The sequence below is a fragment of the Triturus cristatus genome, chromosome 1_1 (genome assembly GCF_964204655.1).
Source record: "Triturus cristatus chromosome 1_1, aTriCri1.1, whole genome shotgun sequence".
Lineage (NCBI taxonomy): Eukaryota > Metazoa > Chordata > Amphibia > Caudata > Salamandridae > Triturus > Triturus cristatus.
The window spans coordinates 840,212,854-840,236,241 of NC_140579.1; the positions used below are offsets into that span (position 1 = coordinate 840,212,854).

General features: G+C 50.2%; 1 long non-coding RNA gene and 1 pseudogene across 1 annotated transcript; one reads left to right on the plus strand and one right to left on the minus strand.

Annotated features, from left to right (window-relative positions):
- The first annotated feature begins 12,451 nt into the window (after positions 1-12,451).
- On the plus strand, positions 12,452-14,845 carry LOC146871168 (uncharacterized). The gene is made up of 8 exons (XR_014959511.1): positions 12,452-12,535; positions 12,645-12,758; positions 12,859-12,965; positions 13,053-13,127; positions 13,721-13,834; positions 13,935-14,041; positions 14,129-14,203; positions 14,422-14,845. It is a non-coding gene; the product is annotated as an uncharacterized LOC146871168 (long non-coding RNA).
- A 3,831-nt stretch (positions 14,846-18,676) lies between these two features.
- LOC146871169 (5S ribosomal RNA) lies at positions 18,677-18,795 on the minus strand (annotated as a pseudogene).
- Between the last annotated feature and the right edge of the window lie 4,593 nt (positions 18,796-23,388).

The window sequence follows — 23,388 nt, forward strand, 5'->3', positions numbered from 1 at the left end:
AGCTTTTGGTACTAGTACCACCGGACTGGACCAGGGGCTGCTGGAAGGTTCAATCACTCCTAGCTCCAGCATCTTAGTGACTTCACTGTGAATGCTGGCCTTCACCTTGTCTGTCATCCAGTAGATCTTTGACTTCACAGGTGGGCTGTCTCCTGTGTCCACGTCATGGATGCACAGGTGAGTCCTACCCGGGACAAGGGAGAACAACGAAGAGTACTGCCCCAGGACCTGGCGGCAGTCCTCCTGCTGTTCAGGAGTTAGGGATGGGGAGAGAATCACTCCCTCCACCGACCCATCCTTTTCTTGAGACGCAAATAAGTCGGGGAGAGGCTCGCTTTCCACGTCCTCTGCTCCGTCAGTCACCATTAACAATATGACTTCGGGCCTCTCATGGTGGGGTTTGAGGCGGTTGGCATGCAGCACCCGTAGGGGCTGACGAGGGGTCTTCAGATCCACCAAGTAGGTAGCCTTACCGTTCTTCTCCAACACCTCAAAGGGTCCTGACCAGCGATCCTGGAGGGCGCTAAGCTCTCCTGGTTCGATCACCCACACCTTCTGGCCAGGCTCCAACTCCACCGGGTGAGCATTGTGGTCATACCACGCCTTCATCACTGCTTGGCTGGCTTCCAAGTTGTCAGAAGCTTGCTTCCACAACTTAGCCATTTGGCTCCGGAAGGCCAGCATGTAGCTCACCATGTCCTGGGGAAGCTTTCTGGGAGTTCTTTCCCATCCGTCTCTCACCAGGCTGAGATGTCCACGCACAGGGTGCCCATACAAAAGCTCGAAGGGGCTGAAGCCCACTCCCTTCTGTGGCACTTCCCTGTAGGAAAACAATAGACAGGGTAGGAGGACGTCCCATTTCCTCCGCAGGCTTTCAGGCAGACTTCTGATCATGCCTTTCAAGGTTTTATTGAACCTCTCCACCAGATCATTGGTCTGGGGGTGGTAAGGGGTGGTGAACCGGTAGGTCACTCCACACTCCTTCCACATGGCCCGCATGTATACTGACATGAAGTTGGTCCCCCTGTCGGACACAACTTCCTTGGGAAAACCCACTCGGGTAAAGATTCCCATCAGGGCCCTAGCCACAACAGGTGCGGTAATGGTCCTCAGAGGTATTGCCTCTGGGTATCGTGTGGCATGATCCACCAAAACCAGGATAAACCTGTGACCAGCTGTAGTAGGCGGATCTAACGGACCCACAATGTCGATGCCCACCCTTTCAAAGGGGGTGCTAACGACAGGAAGTGGTTCCAGGGGAGCTTTCAGCTTCACCCCTGTTTTCCCACTGGCTTGAAAAGACACGCACGTCCGGCAGTAGGTGTCGGACGACACTTTCATTTGAGGCCAATAAAATTGTGGGACAAGACGGGCAAAGGTCTTGTCTTGCCCCAGGTGTCCTGCCAAGGGGATCTCATGAGTCAATTCCAGAAGGAAGGCTCGGTAACGTTGAGGGACAACCAAGGCCCGTGACGATCCGTGCATGGGTGCCTTGGGTTCACTGTAGAGGAGGCCATCCTCCCAGTAAATATTATAGTTCCCCTCAACGTTCCCTGCTGCCTGGGCTTCGGCCTGTCGCCTCAGTCCCTCAAGGGTAGGACACTCCTTGTGGCCCTTGCAGAATTCCTCCCTGGTCGGCCCTCCCTCCACGTGCCACTCGGCCGGGATGGGTAGGTTCTCCAGTTCAGTAACATCCCCCTCCGCAGACTCCTGGTCCACCACCTCCGGTGGCCTATCCGTCACACGGGGCGCGGATGCCGAGGAAGGCTCCTCCTGTCCTCGGTTCTTCCCTTGATTGGCAGCCGGCGGTGCCTTTGTTCCAGGCTCCCGCCTAAACGAACTCCCTCTCCGGGTAGTCGCAGACCTTGTGCTGACACAGGCCCAGTCAGGTGTACCCAGCATCTCAGCATGAGTCCGGTATTCCACCTCCTTCCAAGCATTGTGCTCCATGTCATTCCCCAGCAGACAATCGACTGGCATGGCAGGGCTTACGGCAACTCGAAGTAAACCTGCAACCCCTTCCCATTCAAATGGAACCTCGGCCACCGGATAGTGACCCATTCTGCCGTCAGCCATCGCGGCAGGGTGGAGTACATGGGGAATCACCTGCTCTGGAGACACCAGTTGGCTACGTACCATAGTCATACTGGCTCCTGTGTCTCTCAGAGCCTCCCCTCTTTGGCCGTTGATGGTGACCCACTGCCCATACTTTGTGGTATTTGCGGGCACCTGGATCTTAGGAACCATCTCCCGTTCTCCCAGGGACACTAAAGTGACACCCGCCCACTCCCTTCCCTTATCTAAAGGCATCTCCTCCCCGAGCACTATACTAGCTACTCCGGGGGCCTTTCCTCCAATGGGAGGGGGTGATCTTTTCGGGCACTTCACATCTCCTTCATAGTGTCCGACACCACCGCACTCGTAGCAATGGACAACCCTTGGCTGCTGACTCTGGCCAGGATTAGGGTTTCTGGGTGGGTTAGCCCTAGGGGTGAATCCTGTTCCCTTCCCTTGGAAACTATTTTGGGGGCCTTTAGAGAACTCTGTTTTCTTTTCCCCTCCCTCTTTCTTCTGGGGGGCGCCCTGTCCGGTCTTTTGAGAGTCCCCTCCAGTCCCCCTTGTGGACACCCGAGTACTAGCCCAAATGTCCGCCTCCTCAGCAAGCTTCCGGGGATTGGTCAGCTTGCTATCCACCAGGTGTTGACGCAGTTCAGGGAAACATTTTTCGAGTAGGTGTTCCTTCAACATCAAATCAAACAACCCCTCGTAGTCCCTCACCTCACTGCCTTGTATCCAACCCTCTAATGCCTTCTTTGCATAGTCCAGGAAATCCACCCAATTCTGTGTGCCCAGTTTGTGGCTACCCCGGAACTTCTGTCTGTACTTCTCGGGTGTTAGTCCAAACTTTCTTACGAGCGCCACTTTCATGGTGGGGTAGTGGGTCTGCTCATCCTGCTCCAGGGCCAATAATGTATCCCTACCAGCTGGAGGCATGTATTTATACAACCCCCCTCCCCAATATTTCTCTGGAACCCCATGGGCTCTTAAAGAGACCTCATAGGCCGCTAGCCACTTGGCGATATCATCCCCTGCACTATAGCTAGCTACTATGTCTTTTGGCAGATAGGGTTTGGGTTCCCTGGTGATTTCTTTGTCTTTGCTGCCACCATTGGGAACAGTTTGTGCCCCGACTCGTAGGATCTGGAGATCTATCTCCTTGAGCCTCAACTCGTGAGCCATCCTCCGTTCCTCCTTCTCTTTCTCCAGCTCCGCCAACTTCCATGTGAGCTGTCTTTTCTCCCTCCGGTCAGTTAATTCTACTTCTGATAAGCCGCCACTAGAGACACTGCTGCCCTTCCTTGAAAGTGTTCTGGGCCCCTCTACTAGGTTCCCCACCTCATGTTGGTACAAACCAGCCCCCTCGCGGTCAGACTCTCCATCCCTGTCCTCCTTTTCAGCCTTACTTTCTCGTCGTGCCTCCCCCCAAGCCCTCAAGCTGGATTAGAGCTCACCCTTCTTTGCACCTTGGGGACAAAACACCCCCTCTCGCTCACAAAACTCTCTGAGTTGGGCCACAGTGTAGGTTTCCACATCCTCCAACACAAACTCCATTTTGCCCACTCAGGATAGAAGACAGTTGCTTACAGAAGCTATGCAGGGGGGTACCTTTTGTAATACCTCCTCCCACCACCAGAAGTAAATTTGGAAAAACAAAACTCAAAATTAGGAAGTCCGCTTGGAGAAAACTCCCGGTGTAGGCCTATGGACTACCAACAGTTATTGTCGAGTGGACGCAAGCACAGCTCAATCCCACCGCTGAACACCAATTTTATGTTGGAAACCGGGCAACCGGGTTAGCAGTCACCAGGTTCCCAGCACAATGGTAGCTTGGCTCGAGAGGTAAGGACGACAGGCACCGTGTTAAGCGTACGTCACACCCTCACAATAACCATGCGTTCATCCATGCCAAAAACGACACTACACCGTAAAAATTATGAAAGAAAGTAGTTTGTCTTTATCTTATTTTCTCTTAGTTGCAGGTTTCAAAACATACATACAATACCATAAGACTTTTCTTGAAAATAGCAGGTCAAATAAATAATACCACAGTGGGGTTTCAATAGATAGGATCAGGTCATAAATAAGCAAGGAATAAATAGGGATGCAATAAATACAAATGGCTAATAAATACTGTCAGACAATAAATACAATGCAGGAATAAATACAGTCAGACAATAAATAAAACGCCTTCAATAAATAATATAAGCAATCAATAACAATTGCAAATCAGATCACATTTAAGAGGTAGTTTCGTTTTACTATGCCCAAGTACAGCTTGTGGTCACTGGGGTGGTCTGGGGATGTCCCACCTAGAGTGGTCAAGGCTGGGGCCTATGCTGAGGTAGAATGAGGGTAACCTAAGGTTCTGGCTCTCCCAACTACACAGTCCCTCACACAGGTCCCTGCACCAGTCTCAGTTCACCCCCTAGCACTCCCAGGCTGGTCCTAACACCCCTCTAGCCCCTAGAATGGTCTTTTAGGGCTCCACAGGGCCTCAGATGCCCTTTCTACCACTTACTGTCCCTTCTGCGAATATCGGCTCCGCTGGCGCCGAGTCGACGCCGTGAGACGGTTCCGGTTCGATGTCGCGTCGATCTGTTCCACTTGACGCCGTGTCGATGCCGTCTGGCGGTTCCGGTTCGATGCCGCTGGGCGGCCTCGGTTCGATGTCGCGTCGATCTGCTTTACCTGACGCTGGGTCGGTGCCGTGAGGCGGCTCCGGATCGATGTCGCTGGGCGGCCTTGGCTCGATGTCGTGTTCCGGCGTCACAGGGTCACGGTCTCCCCGCTTCCGGGTGTCTCCGGAGTGCGACCTCCACTCCCGACCTCCGTCGGCTCCACCTCGGGTTCCGGCGACTCCGGAGTGCGATCTCCACTCCCGACCTCCTGCGCGCTTCACCTCGACCTCAGGCGACTCCGGAGTGCGACCTCCACTCCCGACCTCCTGCGCGCTTCACCTTGGTTTCCGGCGACTCCGGAGGGCGGACTTCACTCCCCCGTCGACGCCTCACCTCGACCTCAGGTGACTTCCTACTCGACCTCCGGTGACTCTCCACGACCTCCGTCGGCGCCCTCTCTCGACCTCTGACGGCTCCGGGTACGACGTCTGCTTTCTGTCAGCGCCGCTTCTCCACCTCAGGCCTCCGGTCTCCAGGCTTCTCGACATCAGGACTCCAGGAGGACACCGCTAAACAGGTCAGGAGCTTGCTGGTCTTCTTCTTTAAGGCCTCTTCACAATATTTAGGTCCTTAAGATGGTTTTTCTGGTCTTGATCCCACACAGGGCTCTAGGCTGGGCTTGGTCAGTAGGGACTAGCATCAAGGGTGGGTTTCTGGACCCCACTCCAAGCACTGGTTTCCACCCCTGCTGCCTTACTCCGACCTCCTTCTGAACTGGTCCTCTCTCCTCTCTAGTCAGATGCCAACTGCCACTCTGAGATGGCCTCTCAACATTCTAAACTGCCTCCCTCTGTCCCAGGGTTCTAGAATGTTGCAGAAGGTTCTAGAAACCTCTAGTGTGTTCTGGTGATGTCACAGGTGACAATGGGTGGCCACCATTTTGTGTCTCAGGCCCTCAGACAGAAGTTCCAGGGGTAGGGAAAATGGCTCCCTGACCCTGCATCAACACTAAATAGTCTGGTGGTTCCCAAAAAGGAAAAATTATAACAGGGTTTGAGGCAAAAGTGGGACAAAAAAAAAAATAATGATGAGGAGGGACCACCCAAAGGGCTGACAGGTCTAACAGAAAGGTTTTAGCTTTGCCCCTACAGCTCCACCCAAATCTTTCGAGCTAGATAAAGATCTAAAAAAATTCTTTAGGAAAATAAGATTAAATAGGTTTTTCAAGGACAAAACATATGAACTAACACCAAATGTGGCAGGTTTTAAACCAAAGTCAACATTTACGCCCAATTTAGGCCAGCTAGACAATAAGGTTGAGTTGTTCGAAAGAATAGTAGAAATAGAAATAAAGAATCTCAAAGAGAAGGAATCTACAACATATAACAACAATCTTTCAGGAAATTTGAGAAATGCCCTAAAAAATCTACAAAATTGTGATTCTATTACGATAAAGCCAGCCGACAAGGGCGGAGGTGTTGTGGTGCTAGATACCTCTGACTATGAGCTAAAAATGAGGAAGTTACTTGATGTTAAAGAACACTACAGGCGAACCAATATTTCAGGAATTTACAACTTAAAGAGAGAAGTAATACAGTTACTTAACAGAGGGAAAGAAAATGGAACGATTAGTGAGAATGAATATAAGTTTCTCCTCAACATGCATCCAGTCATTCCAGCAATCTATGGATTGCCTAAGATACACAAGGATGTGTCAAACCCACCTATGAGACCAATTGTGAGTAGCTTGGGGTCTCTGTTAGAACTACTTAGCAAATATGCTGATTTTTTTCTTGCGTCCTTTAGTTCAGAAACAGAGATCTTATCTAAAAGATACAGCTCACACCATTTCTATCTTTGAGGGGCAGGGGTTCAATGGGGTGACTCAGTTTCTAGTCACCCTAGACATTGAATCCCTTTACACAAATATCCCCCAGGATGATACTATTAAGGTAGTGTCAACCATTCTTGCTCAAGAGGACCTACATGGAGGTAATAGAGAATTCATTATGGAGTGTGTCAGATTGGTTTTAAAAAATAATGTTTTTCTTTTTAAGGGCGAACTGTTCAAACAGACTAAAGCCACAAGCATGGGGGCCACATGTGCCCCAAGTCTGGCCTGTCTTTATGTCAGTGATTTTGAAGATAAACATATTTACAATGAGTTGGCACCATTTTATGAGAATGTATCATGCTGGCATCGTTACATAGATGACATCATTTTCATTTGGAACGGTGCCAGCAGTGATCTTGACTCATTTTTAGAATGGCTAAACTTAGGAGACGAGAATTTGAGGTTCACAGCCCACTATAGCACTTCAAGTTTGGATTTTTTAGATATTAAAATAAAAAATGTGGAAAATGTACTACATGTGGAACTATTTACCAAAACAACAGACAAAAATACGCTATTACAATATGGTAGTAACCACCCCAAATCTCAGAAGGACAATATTCCCTTTGGGGAGTTTTTAAGGTTGCGTCGAAATTGCACTACTCTCAAAGATTTTTACCATCATGCTGAAATTATGGAGAGCAAATTGAAATCAAGAGGTTACCCTAAAAAATTTATCAAACATTCATTTAAGAGAGCACGATTCTATGATCGTGACCATCTAATAAGCAATACGAGAGAAAAAAATAGTAACATAAAGGATAAAATTGTATTTGTTAGTCAATTCACTAATCTCAGTAATAAAATAAAGAATATAGTTAACAGAAACTGGAAAATTTTAAACTTTGAAGAGGAGACCAAATTAGAAAAACCTCTGTTCTCATACAGACGTAACAAGACAATACGCAATTGTCTGGTTCATACGCATAAAACCAAATCTTTTGAGCCAGACCACATTCAATGGACAGAGAGCAGTAGGTAACTACAGATGCGGAACATGTTCAATATGTCCGCACTGTATAGAAACCAAAAATATGATGTTTAATGGTAAAACCTTGACGTCAAAAACTCTCAACAACTGTCGAAGTAAGAATATAATCTACCTACTAACCTGTCCATGTGGCTTAGGTTATGTGGGGGAGACGAGTAGAGAAATGCGCATACGCCTGTTAGAACACAAATCGGCAGTAAGAACTAAAAAAGAAAATGCACCATTGACCAGTCATTTTATCGAGTCTAATCACGATTGTAATGAGATCAAATGGTTTATTCTAGAAAAAATTTGTCTGAGTAGGAGAGGAGGCAATCTAGAAGCCATAAGGAAAAATCGTGAACAGTGGTTTATGTGCCATCTGAATACTGTAAATAAAGGCTTAAATTCAAGAGAAGATTGGATGAAGATCATTAGTTACTGATAAGAAACTAAGTAGCCCATATGTGAAGCGGATCTATACCCGAATAAGTAGTACGATGGCATGAATTTTAATACCAATAATGACTATGACATTGCTCCTCGACGAGCACTCATTAATGAGAAGAAAGAGACGGGCACGCAGCCTCCCAAGAAGGAATTTGACACACTTTAGAGGGGCGAATAGTATATTAGCCCGCACTGTATTCTAGATAATTCAATCAATCAATTAATCAATCAATCAAGGCATTTGTATAGCGCGCTACTCACCCGGAGGGTCTCAAGGCGCTTGGGGAGGGGGGGTCCGCTACTGCTCGAACAGCCAGGTCTTGAGTTGCTTCCTGAAGGCGAGGTGGTCTTGGGTCAGGCGGAGGTGGGTGGGGAGGGAGTTCCACGTCTTGGCGGCCAGGTAGGAGAAGGCTCTTCGGATGCGGGGCACGGCGGCGAGGGCGTGGCTGGTCGATCGAAGCTGGCGGGTGGGAGTGTAGAAGTTCAGGCGGTCGTTGAGGTATCTTGGGCCTTGGTTGTGGAGAGCTTTGTGTGCGTGGGTGAGGAGTCGGAACGTGATTCTCTTGTTGACGGGGAGCCAGTGTAGGTTTCTCAGGTGTGCGGAGATGTGGCTGTAACGGGGGATGTCCAGGATGAGTCGTGCTGAGGCGTTCTGAATGCGCTGGAGCATTTTCTGGAGTTTTGCAGTGGTTCCGGCGTAGAGGGAGTTGCCGTAGTCCAGTCGGCTGGTGACGAGGGCCTGGGTGACCGTCTTCCTGGTTTCGGTGGGGATCCACCGGAAGATCTTGCGTAGCATGCGTAGGATGTTGAAGCATGACGAGGAGATGGCGTTGACTTGTCTGGTCATGGAGAGGGAGGAGTCCAGGATGAAGCCCAGGTTGCGTGCGTGGTCTGTTGGTTTGGGTGCGCTGCCCAGTGCAGGGGGCCACCAGGAGTCGTCCCAGGCGGAGGGCTACGATCCCAGGATGAGGACTTCCGTCTTATCAGAGTTCAGTTTCAGGCTGCTTTTCATCATCCACTCGGCTACGTCTTTCATCCCTTCGTGTAGGTTGGTTCTGGCGGTGGCGGGGTCGTTGGTGAGGGAGAGGATCAGCTGGGTGTCGTCAGCGTAGGAGATGATGTTGAGGTTGTGTTGGCGTGCGATGGCCGCGAGGGGGCTCATGTAGATGTTGAACAGCGTGGGGCTGAGTGATGATCCCTGTGGTACGCCGCAGATGACTTCGGTGGCTTCTGATCTGAACGGGGGGAGGCGGACTCTCTGTGTCCTTCCGGCGAGGAAGGAGATGATCCATTGCAGTGCCTTCTCCTGGATTCCGATGTTGTTGAGGCGCTGCACTAGGGTGCGGTGGCAGACCGTGTCGAATGCCGCGGAGAGGTCCAGGAGGATGAGGGCCGTTGTTTCCCCGTTGTCGAGCAGGGTGCGGATGTCATCGGTGGCTGCGATGAGGGCGGTCTCGGTACTGTGGTTGGCCCGGAAGCCGGACTGAGAGTGGTCGAGGGATCCATTCGTCTCGAGGAAGGCGGCCAGCTGTCTGTTGACAGTCTTCTCGATGACTGTGGCAGGAAACGGGAGGAGCGAGATGGGGCGGTAGTTTTTGAGGTCGGTGGGGTCTGCTGATGGTTTCTTCAGTAGGGCGCTGAGTTCGGCGTGCTTCCAGCTCTCTGGGAAGGTTGCGGTGTCGAAGGAGGCGTTGATGATGTCCCGTAGATGGGGTGCGATGATGGAGTCGGCCTTGTTGAAGACGTGGTGAGGGCAGGGGTCGGTTGGTGATCCGGAGTGGATGGAGTTCATCGTGCGGATGGTGTCTTTGGTGTTGATCGGGGTCCAGGCGCGGAGGGTGGTGGTGGGGGGCGTTGGTGCGGTCGTAGGGTGCGTCGGCTGTGTGCTGAAGCTGTTGTGTATGTCTGCGATCATGCTGTGGAAGAACGAGGCGAGCGAGTTGCAGAGGTCTTGCGATGGGGTGATGTCGTTGTTTCCGGCGCTGGGGTTGGAGAGCTCTTTGACGATGTTGAAGAGTTCCTTGCTGTTGTGGGGGTTGTTGTCTAGCCGTTCCTTGAAGGCGGTCTTCTTGGTGGCGTGGATCAGTTGGTGGTGTTTTCGAGTGGCAAGCTTGAGGGTGGTCATGTTGTCTGGTGTCGGGTCTCTGCGCCAGGCCTTCTCGAGGGCTTGGCAGTTCTTCTTGGAGTTTTTGAGTTCGTCGGTGAACCAGGATGCTTTCATGCTGCCGGGTCGGCTGGGAGGGGTCCTCAGTGGAGCGAGGTCGTCTGCGCAGTTGCTGATCCACCTCGTGAGGTTGTTGGCGGCTTGGTTGGGGTTCGCTGAGCTGGCGGGAGGGTTCTGACTCTGGGATGCGGCGAGCTGGTCGGCTGTGATCTTGTTCCAGCTTCTGCGTGGGACCTGTTGCTGGTGGTGGTGGAGCGTGGTCTTTCTGAAGCTGAAGTGGACGCAGCTGTGGTCCGTCCAGTGGAGTCCAGTGGCGTGGCTGAAGGAGATGTCCTTGCTGGAGGAGAAGACGGGGTCAAGCATGTGGCCGGCGTAGTGGGTGGGGGTGCTCACCAGTTGCTTGAGTCCGAGGTTGGCGAGGTTGTCCAGCAGGGTGGTGGTGTTGTGGTCGTTGTTGTTCTCCAGGTGGAAGTTGAGGTCCCCGAGGAGGATGTAGTCAGCGGAGGGGAGGGCGTGCGGGCTGATGAAGTCTGCGATGTCTTCGCTGAATTGTGTGTGTGGTCCCGGGGGTCTGTAGATGAGGGTGCCTCTGAGGGTGGTCTTGGGGTCGGTGTGGATCTGGAAGTGCAGGTGTTCGGCGGCTGTGAGGGTGTCGTCGGAGTTGGTCGTGATGCGGATGGTGTTCTTGTGGACGATGGCGATGCCTCCTCCCGTCTGGTTGACGCGGTTCCTCCGGGTGATCTTGTATCCGTCCGGGATGGCGATGGCGATGTCGGGCGCTGAGGAGGCGTTCATCCATGTTTCTGTGAGGAAGGCGACGTCTGGAGATGTCGAGTCGAGGAGGTTCCAGAGCTCCACGGCGTGTCTGTGGACGGAGCGGGTGTTGAGCAGGATGCACTTGAGGTGGTTGCTGCTGGGGGTCGGCTTGGCGGGTGCGGTGCAGGTCCGGATGCAGGAGAACTTGCAGGATTGGCAGGTGAAGGGTCCGTGGGTGCGTCCAGGGGTGGCTCGGTGGCAGCTGGGGACTCGGCCGGTGTTGAGTTCGTAGAGGGAGGCGGCGTCGTAGGTCCTGCGGGTGGGCTGGCATCTGCGGGGGCCAGGGGGTCTGGCGCTGGGCACGGTCCAGGCGCGGACGGGCGCAGACGGGCTTGCCTTTGGCGCACCTTCGGCGCACAATCAGCGTACCCGCTGCGCGAGTCCGCTGCGCGTATGCGTGGGTGTCATAAGTAGGGAGCCGGGAGGGAGGAGCAGCTGGGTGGCGGGAGCGGGGCGGCGAATGGGCAGGAGGGGGCGGGGCCGCAGGGAGGCAGCGGCGGGAACTGGAGACTGGAGGAGGGCGGCTCAGCGGTGGCTGGGTCGTCCGAGGAGCAAAAGGCGGCAAAATCAGCGAGGCTTGGACGGCAGAAGCAGCAGTGCGTGGGGGCGACCTCGCCTTGTTACAGGCTCAGCGGTCACTCCCTGCACCTCTGCGCGGTCCCCTTAAGTAGGGAGCCGGGAGGGAGGAGCAGCTGGGTGGCGGGAGTGGGGCGGCGAATGGGCAGGAGGGCGGCGGGGCCGCGGGGAGGCAGCGGCGGGAACTGGAGACTGGAGGAGGGCGGCTCAGCGGTGGCTGGGTCGTCCGAGGAGCAAAAGGTAGTAAAATCAGCGAGGCTTGGACGGCAGAAGCAGCAGTGCGTGGGGGCGACCTCGCCTTGTAACAGGCTCAGCGGTCACTCTTAAATAATTAACTATCTAATTTAAAAATCAGTTAAGACACAGCTAATATGTGTATAAGCCGTGAGTGTCCGTGGAGTAAGTGGGTATCCATTGTACATCATAGGGTTATTAGGATTAGATTGGGAATAAAAACAGCCCCAATTGCTCAACCTACTGAAATTTATTCGTTAGACAATCGGTATTGGTATTTAAATTTTAAAAATACAACCTGTGCACAGATGTACACACATTTATGCATATCAATGTAGTACTGTGATCAAGCTGCACTTAGAAAAGGTGAAATGCGGCAGAGTCAGCGCGTAGTCCAATACGAATAGGTAGAGGGGCGTATACCACTTCCGGGTCAATAAGAGGAGAGCCAGCGACAATAGAAAGTATGAACGGAATGCGCTTAGAAAGGGTGAAATATGGCAGAGTCAGCGCACAGTTTAAAACTAACAGGTAGTGGGGTGTTTAGCACTTCCGGGGCAAGAATAGGAGAGACAGCAACGATAGAAAACATGAACACAATGCAAGCCAAACTGCTAATTAACAATTATCTCTAGACCAATCACAGCGCCTATAAGGGTATTTAAAGCAGGCTCCCTTCCCATGATTCATCGACACCTCACGGACGCGAGAAGACGCATGCAGCATTCCGCCCGTTTTTTCCAAACTTGAAGGTGAACAAAAAAGTAGTTAGAGTAACCCGGGGGCCGAGTAGGAATCGGAGAATATTTCTAAAAAGTAATGAGTTTAACAAGACATATTTTTATACTCTATCTCTAATAGTTTATGAGCACAAGAGAACAAGGAGACAAGTATCGTTTGACTCCCTGAAAGAAGGTGCAGAGTCCCCATAAGGGAGGAAGAGTAAAAAACGTTCATCATATCCTAAGTATAAAGGTACGATAGGATGCCGGTTTTAGTTTACTTAATAAAAGAATCACGCTCCTAAATAAAAACGTGTGCAAAAACCATCGATGTGTTCCTTCTATTCTCATAGGCGTACCTGAGTGAATAATTAACGCGCTTATGAAAGGATACTTTAATAGACGCACAATCAAGAGATTTCTTCGATAACCATTTAGGATCCAGAATCAATGTCGAAAGGTATACATGATTTTTGGCCATTGTGAAAGACAAAGCCATAAGAGAAAGACTTCCCTAACGGTACAATTTTTATTATTGTCTCTTCAGGCTGCTTAAAATAGGAATCAAGCGTTCATTAAGGTTGATTGCAACAGAGAACTGAAAGCTATAATTGCAATACAGGTGAGATATAGTTTACTTTTTTTTAAAAAGGAGGAGTAAGACCATACTTAAAAGACAGATTGTGGTATATCAATAAGTCTATAGCAAGAGATATTATGTAATCCCATGTTTACAATACGATAGAGAAAAAGACTAATAAGTCAATGGTAGGAGATATTATGTAATCCCATGCATATAATAACATAGAGAAAAGACTGTCTATTGTTATTTTAAGAACGATCCATAGAGCAATGACATAACTATGCTCCACACCTAAGTAACAGGTAGTGGGGTGTTTACCACTTCCGGGGCAAGAATAGGAGAGACAGCAACGATAGAAAACATGAACACAATGCAAGCCAAACTGCTAATTAACAATTATCTCTAGACCAATCACAGCGCCTATAAGGGTATTTAAAGCAGGCTCCCTTCCCATGATTCATCGACACCTCACGGACGCGAGAAGACGCATGCAGCATTCCGCCCGTTTTTTTCAAACTTGAAGGTGAACAAAAAAGTAGTTAGAGTAACCCGGGGGCCGAGTAGGAATCGGAGAATATTTCTAAAAAGTAATGAGTTTAACAAGACAAATTTTTATACTCTATCTCTAATAGTTTATGAACACAAGAGAACAAGGAGACAAGTATCGTTTGACTCCCTGAAAGAAGGTGCAGAGTCCCCATAAGGGAGGAAGAGTAAAAAACGTTCATCATATCCTAAGTATAAAGGTACGATAGGATGCCGGTTTTAGTTTACTTAATAAAAGAATCACGCTCCTAAATAAAAACGTGTGCAAAAACCATCGATGTGTTCCTTCTATTTTCATAGGCGTACCTGAGTGAATAATTAACGCGCTTATGAAAGGATACTTTAATAGACGCACAATCAAGAGATTTCTTCGATAACCATTTAGGATCCAGAATCAATGTCGAAAGGTATACATGATTTTTGGCCATTGTGAAAGACAAAGCCATAAGAGAAAGACTTCCCTAACGGTACAATTTTTATTATTGTCTCTTCAGGCTGCTTAAAATAGGAATCAAGCATTCATCAAGGTTGATTGCAACAGAGAACTTAAAGCTATAATTGCAATACAGGTGAGATATAGTTTACTTTTTTTTAAAAACTTACCAACATGGGGACAAATATGATATGGTTCATAGGAAAACGTGTTTGGGACAATAATAGAATAAGATATAGGATAATATATATATGAATTAAATACAATGTACAGAATAAAATGTTAATTGGTGGCATTATCTTTGTACTTTGCCTGTATGTAATGGTGATTTTTCTACATCTGTTCATAATACAGGTTAGCTGTAATAATCTATCAAGTGTGACTAACAGAGAGAACCGAATTGCTAGTCTCGAAAAAGATGGAACAATAATTCAATACCATCGAAACGCGTCGACGCCCTTTGTTTTTGTGTGGCAGAATCGGTGGAAACACTTTGTCCTGCAGATGAAATAATAGAGCTCATCCAGGTTTAGTGTACATACTGTTCCGTGTGATCTGTCAAACTGATGACAAATTGTAGTGTCTTATGATATAGGTTTTTCTCTCTTTGTTAAAATTGTGTTATGATACAATGTTGTTTTGTTTTTATACTGTTGATGTACTGTTTTCATGAAAATGAAAAATTATTTTTTTTTAAAAAAGAGGACTGTATCACATATTTGATGTGATTGGTTTTTTATATACAAGAAAGTGAAATAAAAAATATATATGATCTAAATGTTGGCTGTGAGAATAAGATTTTCTTTTAATCAAGTATAGTATGTATATGACATAATATGTGTAGATAAGATTGTTTCTTGTACTATGACACAAGGGATATTTTAATTCAAACAATTAGGTACCCCACATATCTCTTCCTTATGCCAAGATGAAACAAACCGGCCAAAGCACAATGCACAGGCAGTGAGTGTGCCCAATGAGACACCCCCAGTTCTGTGTGATACAAACCCTAGCGCACCTTGTGCCAGATTGTGCATATCATTCTGGGGTGACTAAGCCCTAATGTGCCCTCTTACCTGGATGATCCCCAGTACGAGGGTACAGGCTGGTCACCAAGTGCTGCGCCAGCCAATAAACATGTAGACATGGCGTGAATTTACACTATCTCATGCCCTACAAGGCCGCTCGGTGTGCCACCTCGCCTAAACCAAGGCAAGGGTGGATCACCATGTCCTCATAGCCTGTAAACCCATCTGTCATCTGCACTGACGGATGCTGTGTCGACACCTCCTTGATGCATGGTCAATGCATATGTGTGCGGGTGACCCATACGCTGGCGTTTTGTATAAGCTTAGTGTGCCGCCGGCTGGCTTTTCGCGGCTTCTGTCATTGCCTCCAGATTTCTACTGCAAAACCACACTACACCTGCAATACGTCACTACCATTGGCTTAGACAACGCTTGTTTAGTTGTATCGGGTAAATTAAGTCCCAAATTAAGCTTCGTTGCATAGTGTATTGAGAATGCTTCATTCTTAAATGGTGGGTCTTTCCCTCTTAATGTGTTGACCATTGAACAAAATGTCTCAATTCACTCGAAAGCAAGTTGAACCGCAAATGAGACCATTACCACTAAGCAACATCACATCAAAAATCAACTGAGATCCTGGACCGCCCCATGAAGTAGGTAAATGTGTGTAAAACCCAGCAGTAGCCAAACGAAACCTCTAGAAGCAGTTAATCAGGGAATCGTAGAGACCACCGGAGTCCTTCCACGCCCTCCGTACTTCCACAACAGCCAGACATGTCACCTGCGTGCATGCCAGGTGCCGAAACCAGTAAGCGGCAGCCATTTTGCAAACGGAATGGCGGTGCACAATCCTCGCATTGGAGACAAAATTGGCTCATGCCGGCATCTGCCCCACACTGGGCTAGCTATCTTATTGAACCATGGTGCTTTCAGCGAACTGCCCTTTCCCAGTGAACTGGAAGGTCATGGAGGAAGCTGCAGCTATCCTTGACCTGGCAATTCTCGCCGGCACCACGCAGCTCGGTACCTGTGAACTGCATGCCCCACGATGCAGGAGTCAACAACTCTGGTGCTCCAAGGCCCAAAACTGGTAAAACAAGGCATACAACCAGGGCACCGTGCCTACACTATTAGCCTGTAGCGAAGACGCCCAGATCTATAATGGGTTTCTTGTAAGTTACCTCCCATTCCAACATTCCACAAAATTACTGCTTTAGCGCCGTGCCGTATGAATATTGGCAACCTATCCAAGCACTACAAAACGTACCTAAGAAATTGAGCCTCAACTTAAAAAGTAAGAATCACTGGCCCTGAAATGAGGCAGACAATGCTAGAGCAACTCAGCAGCCTCACTTTCCAAAATTACCTGCAGGTTATTTGCTCACAAAACTGGGCAGCTAATAGCTAAATGACCAGAAATATTGATTATATTTATATGCTTGTACCTACTCTTTGTCCGTGAGGAGAACCGGGTCCATTTCATGGAGCACCGACAAATCCCACTTTGGACTGAGTCACAGCTTACAGACAGCAAAATAGTGCGCTGGCCAGGCTCAGTGCTCCGTAATCAGGTTGCCTATCTTGGAAAAGGCCTAGTTTGAGGATTCTGAATGTGAATGCTAGTTCGGCCCCATCCATAGCTGCCATTGTTGCAGATTGCTATGTATGACATTTGCATAAATCCAGTGCATCTGTGAGTGACATCAAGACTATGCTTGACATTTTCTAGCACTACACCTACAACAAGCCCATCCATTGGCTTAGTCAATGCTTATTAGTTGCATAAGATAAATAAGACACCATTATAGCTTTGTTGCATAGCCAACAAAGAGCTAGCTGCCCCCATCCATAGCTGCCAAGGTCTCAAATTGCTATGTGTAACATTTTCATCATTTCAGTGCAACTATGAGTGACATGTAAAAGTCTATGAATTACACTTTCTTGCGAGCAAAATCAAACAATGAAGATGAGGGAGACATACCGATATCAGTAATTATACCCCTTTGACCAACTAGAAACGCTAAGAAGACCACGGTTTAAGGCTGCTTTTGTGAGACATTTCCGAGCTTGGAGTGTGCATGTGTGTGACATTAACATACATGTGATACCTTGGGAGGTAAAGTGCCTGGTATGGTATGACCCTGACTTAGCGCAGAGTATTACAAATATTCACAGTCAGTCTGAACACCCTGGCACCGTTAAGTACAGGAGGCACATGCAAACTACAAGCCTTGTGCGATGTACACACCTTGCGCTGAGAGGGAAGCCGGCTGGTGTCGGCTTCGCCTCACCCTGAGCACGCCACTCACAGACCCATGGTGCCTTCAGCGAGCTGCACCCCAAAGGTCCCCCAAGCAGCAGCTGCACCTAGAGAGAGCACTGCCCGTCCCTCCCCGGGGACGGGAGACCCGAATCTTCCCCTGTCGCGCAAAGGATACCAACCAGCGACCAGCCCAATATGGCTTTGGTGTAGTAGTATACTGAAAATGCTACGATTCTGGACTGGTGGGACTGTGGGAGGCGCTGATTCAGAAAGCGGTGGCCATTTTGAAACCGGAATGGCAGAGCACAATCCCTGTGATGGAGACAGAACTGACTCGTATTGGCATCCGCCCCACACTGGGCTACTAAAATTCCCTGAAACCGAACATGACACTGCGCCATACTTACAGTACAACAATTAGCTGCATGCACTCACCAGACTGCTCAATTGTTTCCCCCAGCTGAAACCACACAAATTTGACCAATGAACCTGCGGAGTCAGTACTCACTACTGGCCCCAGCTAGACTGCCCGAAGGCGGGCACCACGCATGCCAAGAAGGGCATACGTGAAACAACAAGGATGTTTGAATGCAGATGCCTATAGATGTACAAGCCGGCTAGAATCATGGGCCATGAGGCACAGCTCCATAGTCCAGTCGCAAGTGCCTCCAATGATCAAACTACACGTAGGCGACTCAACAAACCATAGCCTGCTACCCGTTCTACTGGGGGTTTGGGGTGTGCTTGTGCACAAGGGCAGTGCGAGGGTTAAACTGGTCCCTTACCTCCAGGCAGGCCACCTGCCTTTGTGCTGGGCACAGTGAAAAGTTTGGACTGCCTACCACGACCCCAGTGCTCTGAGGCACGGCCACCGCGTCACCCACGCTGACGGCCCCAGGGAGTCACGGAGCTCACCGCTGAACTCCGGTCGGAGCGACCACTTGTCCTCCCGAGCTCGAACTCAGGACCTCGGTGTTGTGAAGACACACTGCCTAGTGCTAGAGAGGCTGCTGACACACGGTGCCCAAACCGGCTCACTGCTGTGGCGTCACCTATGGTGCACAACCCTGCATACAAGTTTTGATCACAATGAATGCCAACTCCGAAAGAAAGATGGCCGCGCAGCCCCCTGGTGCCAACATGCATTCTCCCCGTTCAGCGCCTACAGCCGGCCTCTATGTGGCGGACACGAAGCTGCCATTGGCCAGCAAAGCCCGCAAAGGCATTGAGGCGATCAATGCACCCATAAATGGCCTCAGGACCCCCCCAAGTGAATGAATTGTCCAATACGGGCATGACAAATGTGTGATTCCTCGCATGCCTTCAGCACATTGTATTCCCAGGCGGTCTCCCATCCAAGTACTAACCAGACCCTACCATGCTTAGCTTCCGAGATCGGACGAGTTCGGGCGCATTCAGGGTGGTATGGCCATAGGCAAATGTATGCTTCCGGCAAATGCCCTCCTATCGAGTCGGGCGGAGATCCTTACTAATTGTCGACCTGTACTCCCAGCTGACCGCGTGACGTAAAGGGAAAGGAACGCAGGGAGCACGGTGGGTCAACAGATTCCACCCCCCCGGAGAGCCGGGTATACAAATGTATGTGGTATACCCCTGGTCCCCCGTGACGCTGCGATGGGGGGTGCACCAGGGCGGACAACGTGCACAGGCCTGCATACTGCGGGGGAAGGTGCGTGATAGCCTAACCGAAAAGCGAAACCATCGCTCCGCTCGCACTACCCCCTCACGCCCGCTGCAGGGCGAACGACGCACCCCCGGCCCCCGGGCCTCAGCATGAAGTGTCTACTTCCGCCCCCAACACAAATGCCCCACCCCGGGATACACAATACATTGATTGGGTCCATTGTGCTTTCCACGATCCGGGGAGCATGCGCTGGAGCACTCAGGGCCTGATGCCTCTACCCTAGCCCATGACCCTCCCAGTCCGCGGGGAACCTGCAACACCCAGCTGGATCCTCTGTTGGTCCCCCAGTTGGCCCCCAGTTGGCCCACCAGGGACCAAAAGGCTGCGTACGCCAGGAGGACGGGCGGTAGTACCAAGGGGCACGGCGCTCGCACCCCCCCCCCCCCCCCCCGCCGTAGACGGTTAAGTTAATGGCTTGGAGAATGCTCCGTTCCACCAAGCATAGCCCGTACCACGCCTCACAAAATGCCCATCCCTCCCCATGGCCGATCACGCCATGGCCACCCGGGACAGTACCTGAGACGAGGATGGGGGGGTGGCCTGGGGCAGGCGTACGGAGCACGACCGGAACCGCGTTGAGCCACTTGACTGGCTGCGACGGTGTAGGGCCACCCGCAGGATGTACACCGGTATGGGCCCCCCGAGAGAGGGAGGCCCGTGCGGGCGAAATGTGGTCCCCAGGGAGGTGATGCACCCCAGAGGTGGGGGGGGTGGATCAGCCCTCCCACGCAATCGGCATCTCCTGGGGAAGCCCCGTGGAAGCAGTAAGCAAAATCACGCCAAGCTACCGGAGAAGGGGGTGGGGGTTAAACGGTGCCTGCATCGCCCCAACCCCCCCACCCGTGGTAAGCGTTTCTGCCTCTTACGCCGCTCTTGCCTCCTATGCCGCTCTCAAGCCCCCGGTGACCCGAGAGCCTGACCAGACACCTGGCCTTGTATTACCCTGATGCCCCCTGGGGCGCATGACCCGTTCGAGTGGCCTGTGCCCCGGATGCTGACCTGGGCGTGCCGGGAGCAACCACAACCCCCACCTCGCCCTCAGGCGCACAGAAGCCTCGGCAATGGCCGGGCAAAGCAACCCGGCCTGGGGACTGCCCACTAGTGGGGCTGAGTGGGGGGTTCACTCACCGTGCACACAGGTCCAAGTGATCTCGGCCGGAGTCCAAGTGGGACACATCCAAGACGGCGTGCAAGGCGACAAAGAGGACACAAAATGGAGGGGGGAGGCTTAAATACCCTCCCCACCTAAGGGCGCGCTGGACATGACGCGCTTGGTGCACCTGGCATGGGGACTCCTCCTAGGGTCCCACCTTTGTAGGTGGGAGTGGGGAAGTGCCTAAATAGCACTAAAGGGGCTGCCCATTTAGGGTGGCCCCCTGTGGGGGCCGCGGGCAGCCGCATATCTGTGTCGGTGCCCCCAACAAAATGAGCAGCTGTACCCAATGATAGCAGTATCGATGCCCAAATATCAGTGAATGCCCCCAAAATAAGTGATTTTCACAACAAAAGCATCAATGATTGAGTCCTAAATTAAAAGACTTTAGTGTGCCCCCATCTAGGGCGCAAGTCGGGGTACGCGTGGGTGCTGGGCCCACTACAACAAATCTGGGCCCCGCAAAATATGCTGACCCTGTCTCGGTGTGATTTGCGACACCAGGACACATTCAGCAACGTCTGCACGCTGTCTGCTTTCCGGTCCGAGCGGCAACGTTCCGGAAGTGAGGGCCTTCACCTGCAGCTGGGCCAAGAAAAAGGCCTGCTTTCAATGCCCGCCAGCACTTCTTTTGTTGAGCAGCATCCTGGCTGGGAGCTATCTTGAACCTATCACCTTATTCACCTATATGCCAGAGTGATGGAGAGGAAACTAAGGCAAGGGCTTGTTATCCCTTCACAAGTACTTAAGAGAAATTATGATTGTTAGCAAGCGTTTGAGTTTGTTCAATCCTATATAAGAGATATGAAGGTACTGCAATGTCAGATGTATCGGTCTATATGAGTGTTTTCTTGAATAACAATTTAAATCCACAATTTTTGTAATTTAGTCCTTTTAAAAAGCAATCTTCCCAATGTAGTGTGTCGGAGTGCTTCACATCGCACACAACCGTTATACAATGACAATAAATCCTACAAGTATATAAATCAATGCACAGATGTGGTAAATAAGACAATGAGGGTAGGGCCGCAGGAATTATGCGGACCCAATTATGTGGCAGGAGTCACTAAATTATGCAGCATTAAGAGCCAAATTATGCAGTTTAATGAGGCTCATTTAGTGCTAGTATTACCTCATTCTTTTGGAATTTTTACAAGTTAATACTATCTGGGTAAAGGTTTCACCTCATTAGTATCACTTGGACACTCAAATACAGAAACGTACAGCAACAGAAAGGTGATCAGTCAACCTTTGCAAAGGGCCTTCCAATGTGCAGCTCACTGTGCTAGATTAGAAGGATTGCGGTTTATGAACTGCAAGTATACAAAGGATTTATGTGTTAAAAGCAGAAACCCACTTACCTATCTACATAAAAGCTGTCAACTGCATGCTACACGATATGCTTTGCAGGAGACATGTTAACCTTCTGTGCTACACTGAGTTAAAACTGTGACGGGACAAAACCCAGATGTTATGTTATGTTACAGAATATTTATAAAGCATGCAGTGGTTCACCAAAAAGTTTCATGGCGCTGAGGCAGTGAAGGCGAGGAAGACCCAAAGCTTAGCCATAAGCCTGCCTAAAGAGCCATGTGTTTTTTACAAATTCCTGGAGTTCGTATTGGAAGTTTTGGCTCTAATGTGTGGAGGAAGAGAATTACACACGTTTGGAGCAATCACAACAAATTTAGGGGCATATTATCTAGGGACGGCGATAAATAACGCAAAGCGCGCCTAGCGCTTTTTTATTTATCGCCATCCATTGCTGGAATTTATCGCCCTGGTAGCGCGTTATTGACAACGCGTTTCTCCAGGGTGATAAAAATTCCAGCGATAGCGGGGAAATCGCCGTTTTGCAGGGAACATCTCTGGTTTTCCAGTGATGTTCCCTGCAAAACGGCGATAACCTTGCTGATACGACCCTGTGGTCGTAACAGCATAATCCACCCGAATGTTAGGGATAGGTAAGTCTGCATTTTAGCAGACGTTAGTTTTTGGCGAAAACAGCGGTTTTCTCCCAAAACTAACGTCTGCTTAAATGCTGGGGCAGCCTTGTAAATATCGCGATGTGCACATCAGCGATATTTGCAAGGTTGTACTGCCCAGTGACGCCCACTTTGCATCTCATTAGAGATACAAAGCGAGGCGTCGATAACAAGGCTGCTAACATGCGCTAATGCATGTTAGCACTGCCTTGTTAATAGGGCGAAAACATTATGTCAGCTTTTTTGGCTTTTAAAGCCAAAATAGCGGCGATAAGGCCCTTTGAAAATATTCCCCGTAGTTTTGCATTCTGGAGGTCACAAAGGTTGGGCTTTTGCCGTGTCGGGTGTTGAATATGATGAAACCAGTTTTAAACAAGGTCCTCTGAGCAACTGGAAGCCATTTTTTTCATCTGAGGTTTTATGTGGCAATGTCTAGGCTGGTGCCAGACCAGTCTGGCTAAATGGCAACCAAAGAAATGAAACAAAGGCTGACTGAAGAGCCCGCACCTCAATCAAAGTTCACAAATATTTTTTGGTCCTGTGTACTGCTTTTCCGGCACCTGCCAGTATTTGGTACCACTCTCCAGCAGACTTGAAATAGCAACAAATGGAAAGGTGCACCAAGGAAGAATTATAGTCCATAAGACATTGTTAGAAAGGGTAGATGGACCGGGAGGGTCGGCCGGGGACAGGAGGAGAGGTCTCCGGGGAGAGCCGTCTCCAACGATCGTACAGACAAGTAACTTCCCCCCCACAGACAGATACCACACACGGATAAGGTTCAGTGTTCTTTATAAGCACTCCTTAAGGTACGGTTAAATGGTACAAGGAGGTCTGGACTCAGGGGTCCCCTCGATTCAAGTCTCTCAAAGCAGGGTAAGGGGTAGCGGGACAGTCTGTCTACCAGTCAGGTAGTTCGGGTGAGATGATGACTAGCTCACAATCCTCGAGCTTGGTGGCTTAGGTGGTACGGGCCGCGGCAGCGCCAGCAGGTCCCGGTTGAGATGGTCGGTACACGGTCCGCGGCAGCGCCAGCAGGTCCCGGAAAGATGGTCGATGTATGGGCCGCGGCAGCGCCAGCAGGTCCCGACGAGGATGGTCGTTACAACGGGCCGCGGCAGCGCCAGCAGGTCCCGACGAGGATGGTCGTTACAACGGGCCGCGGCAGCGCCAGCAGGTCCCGACGA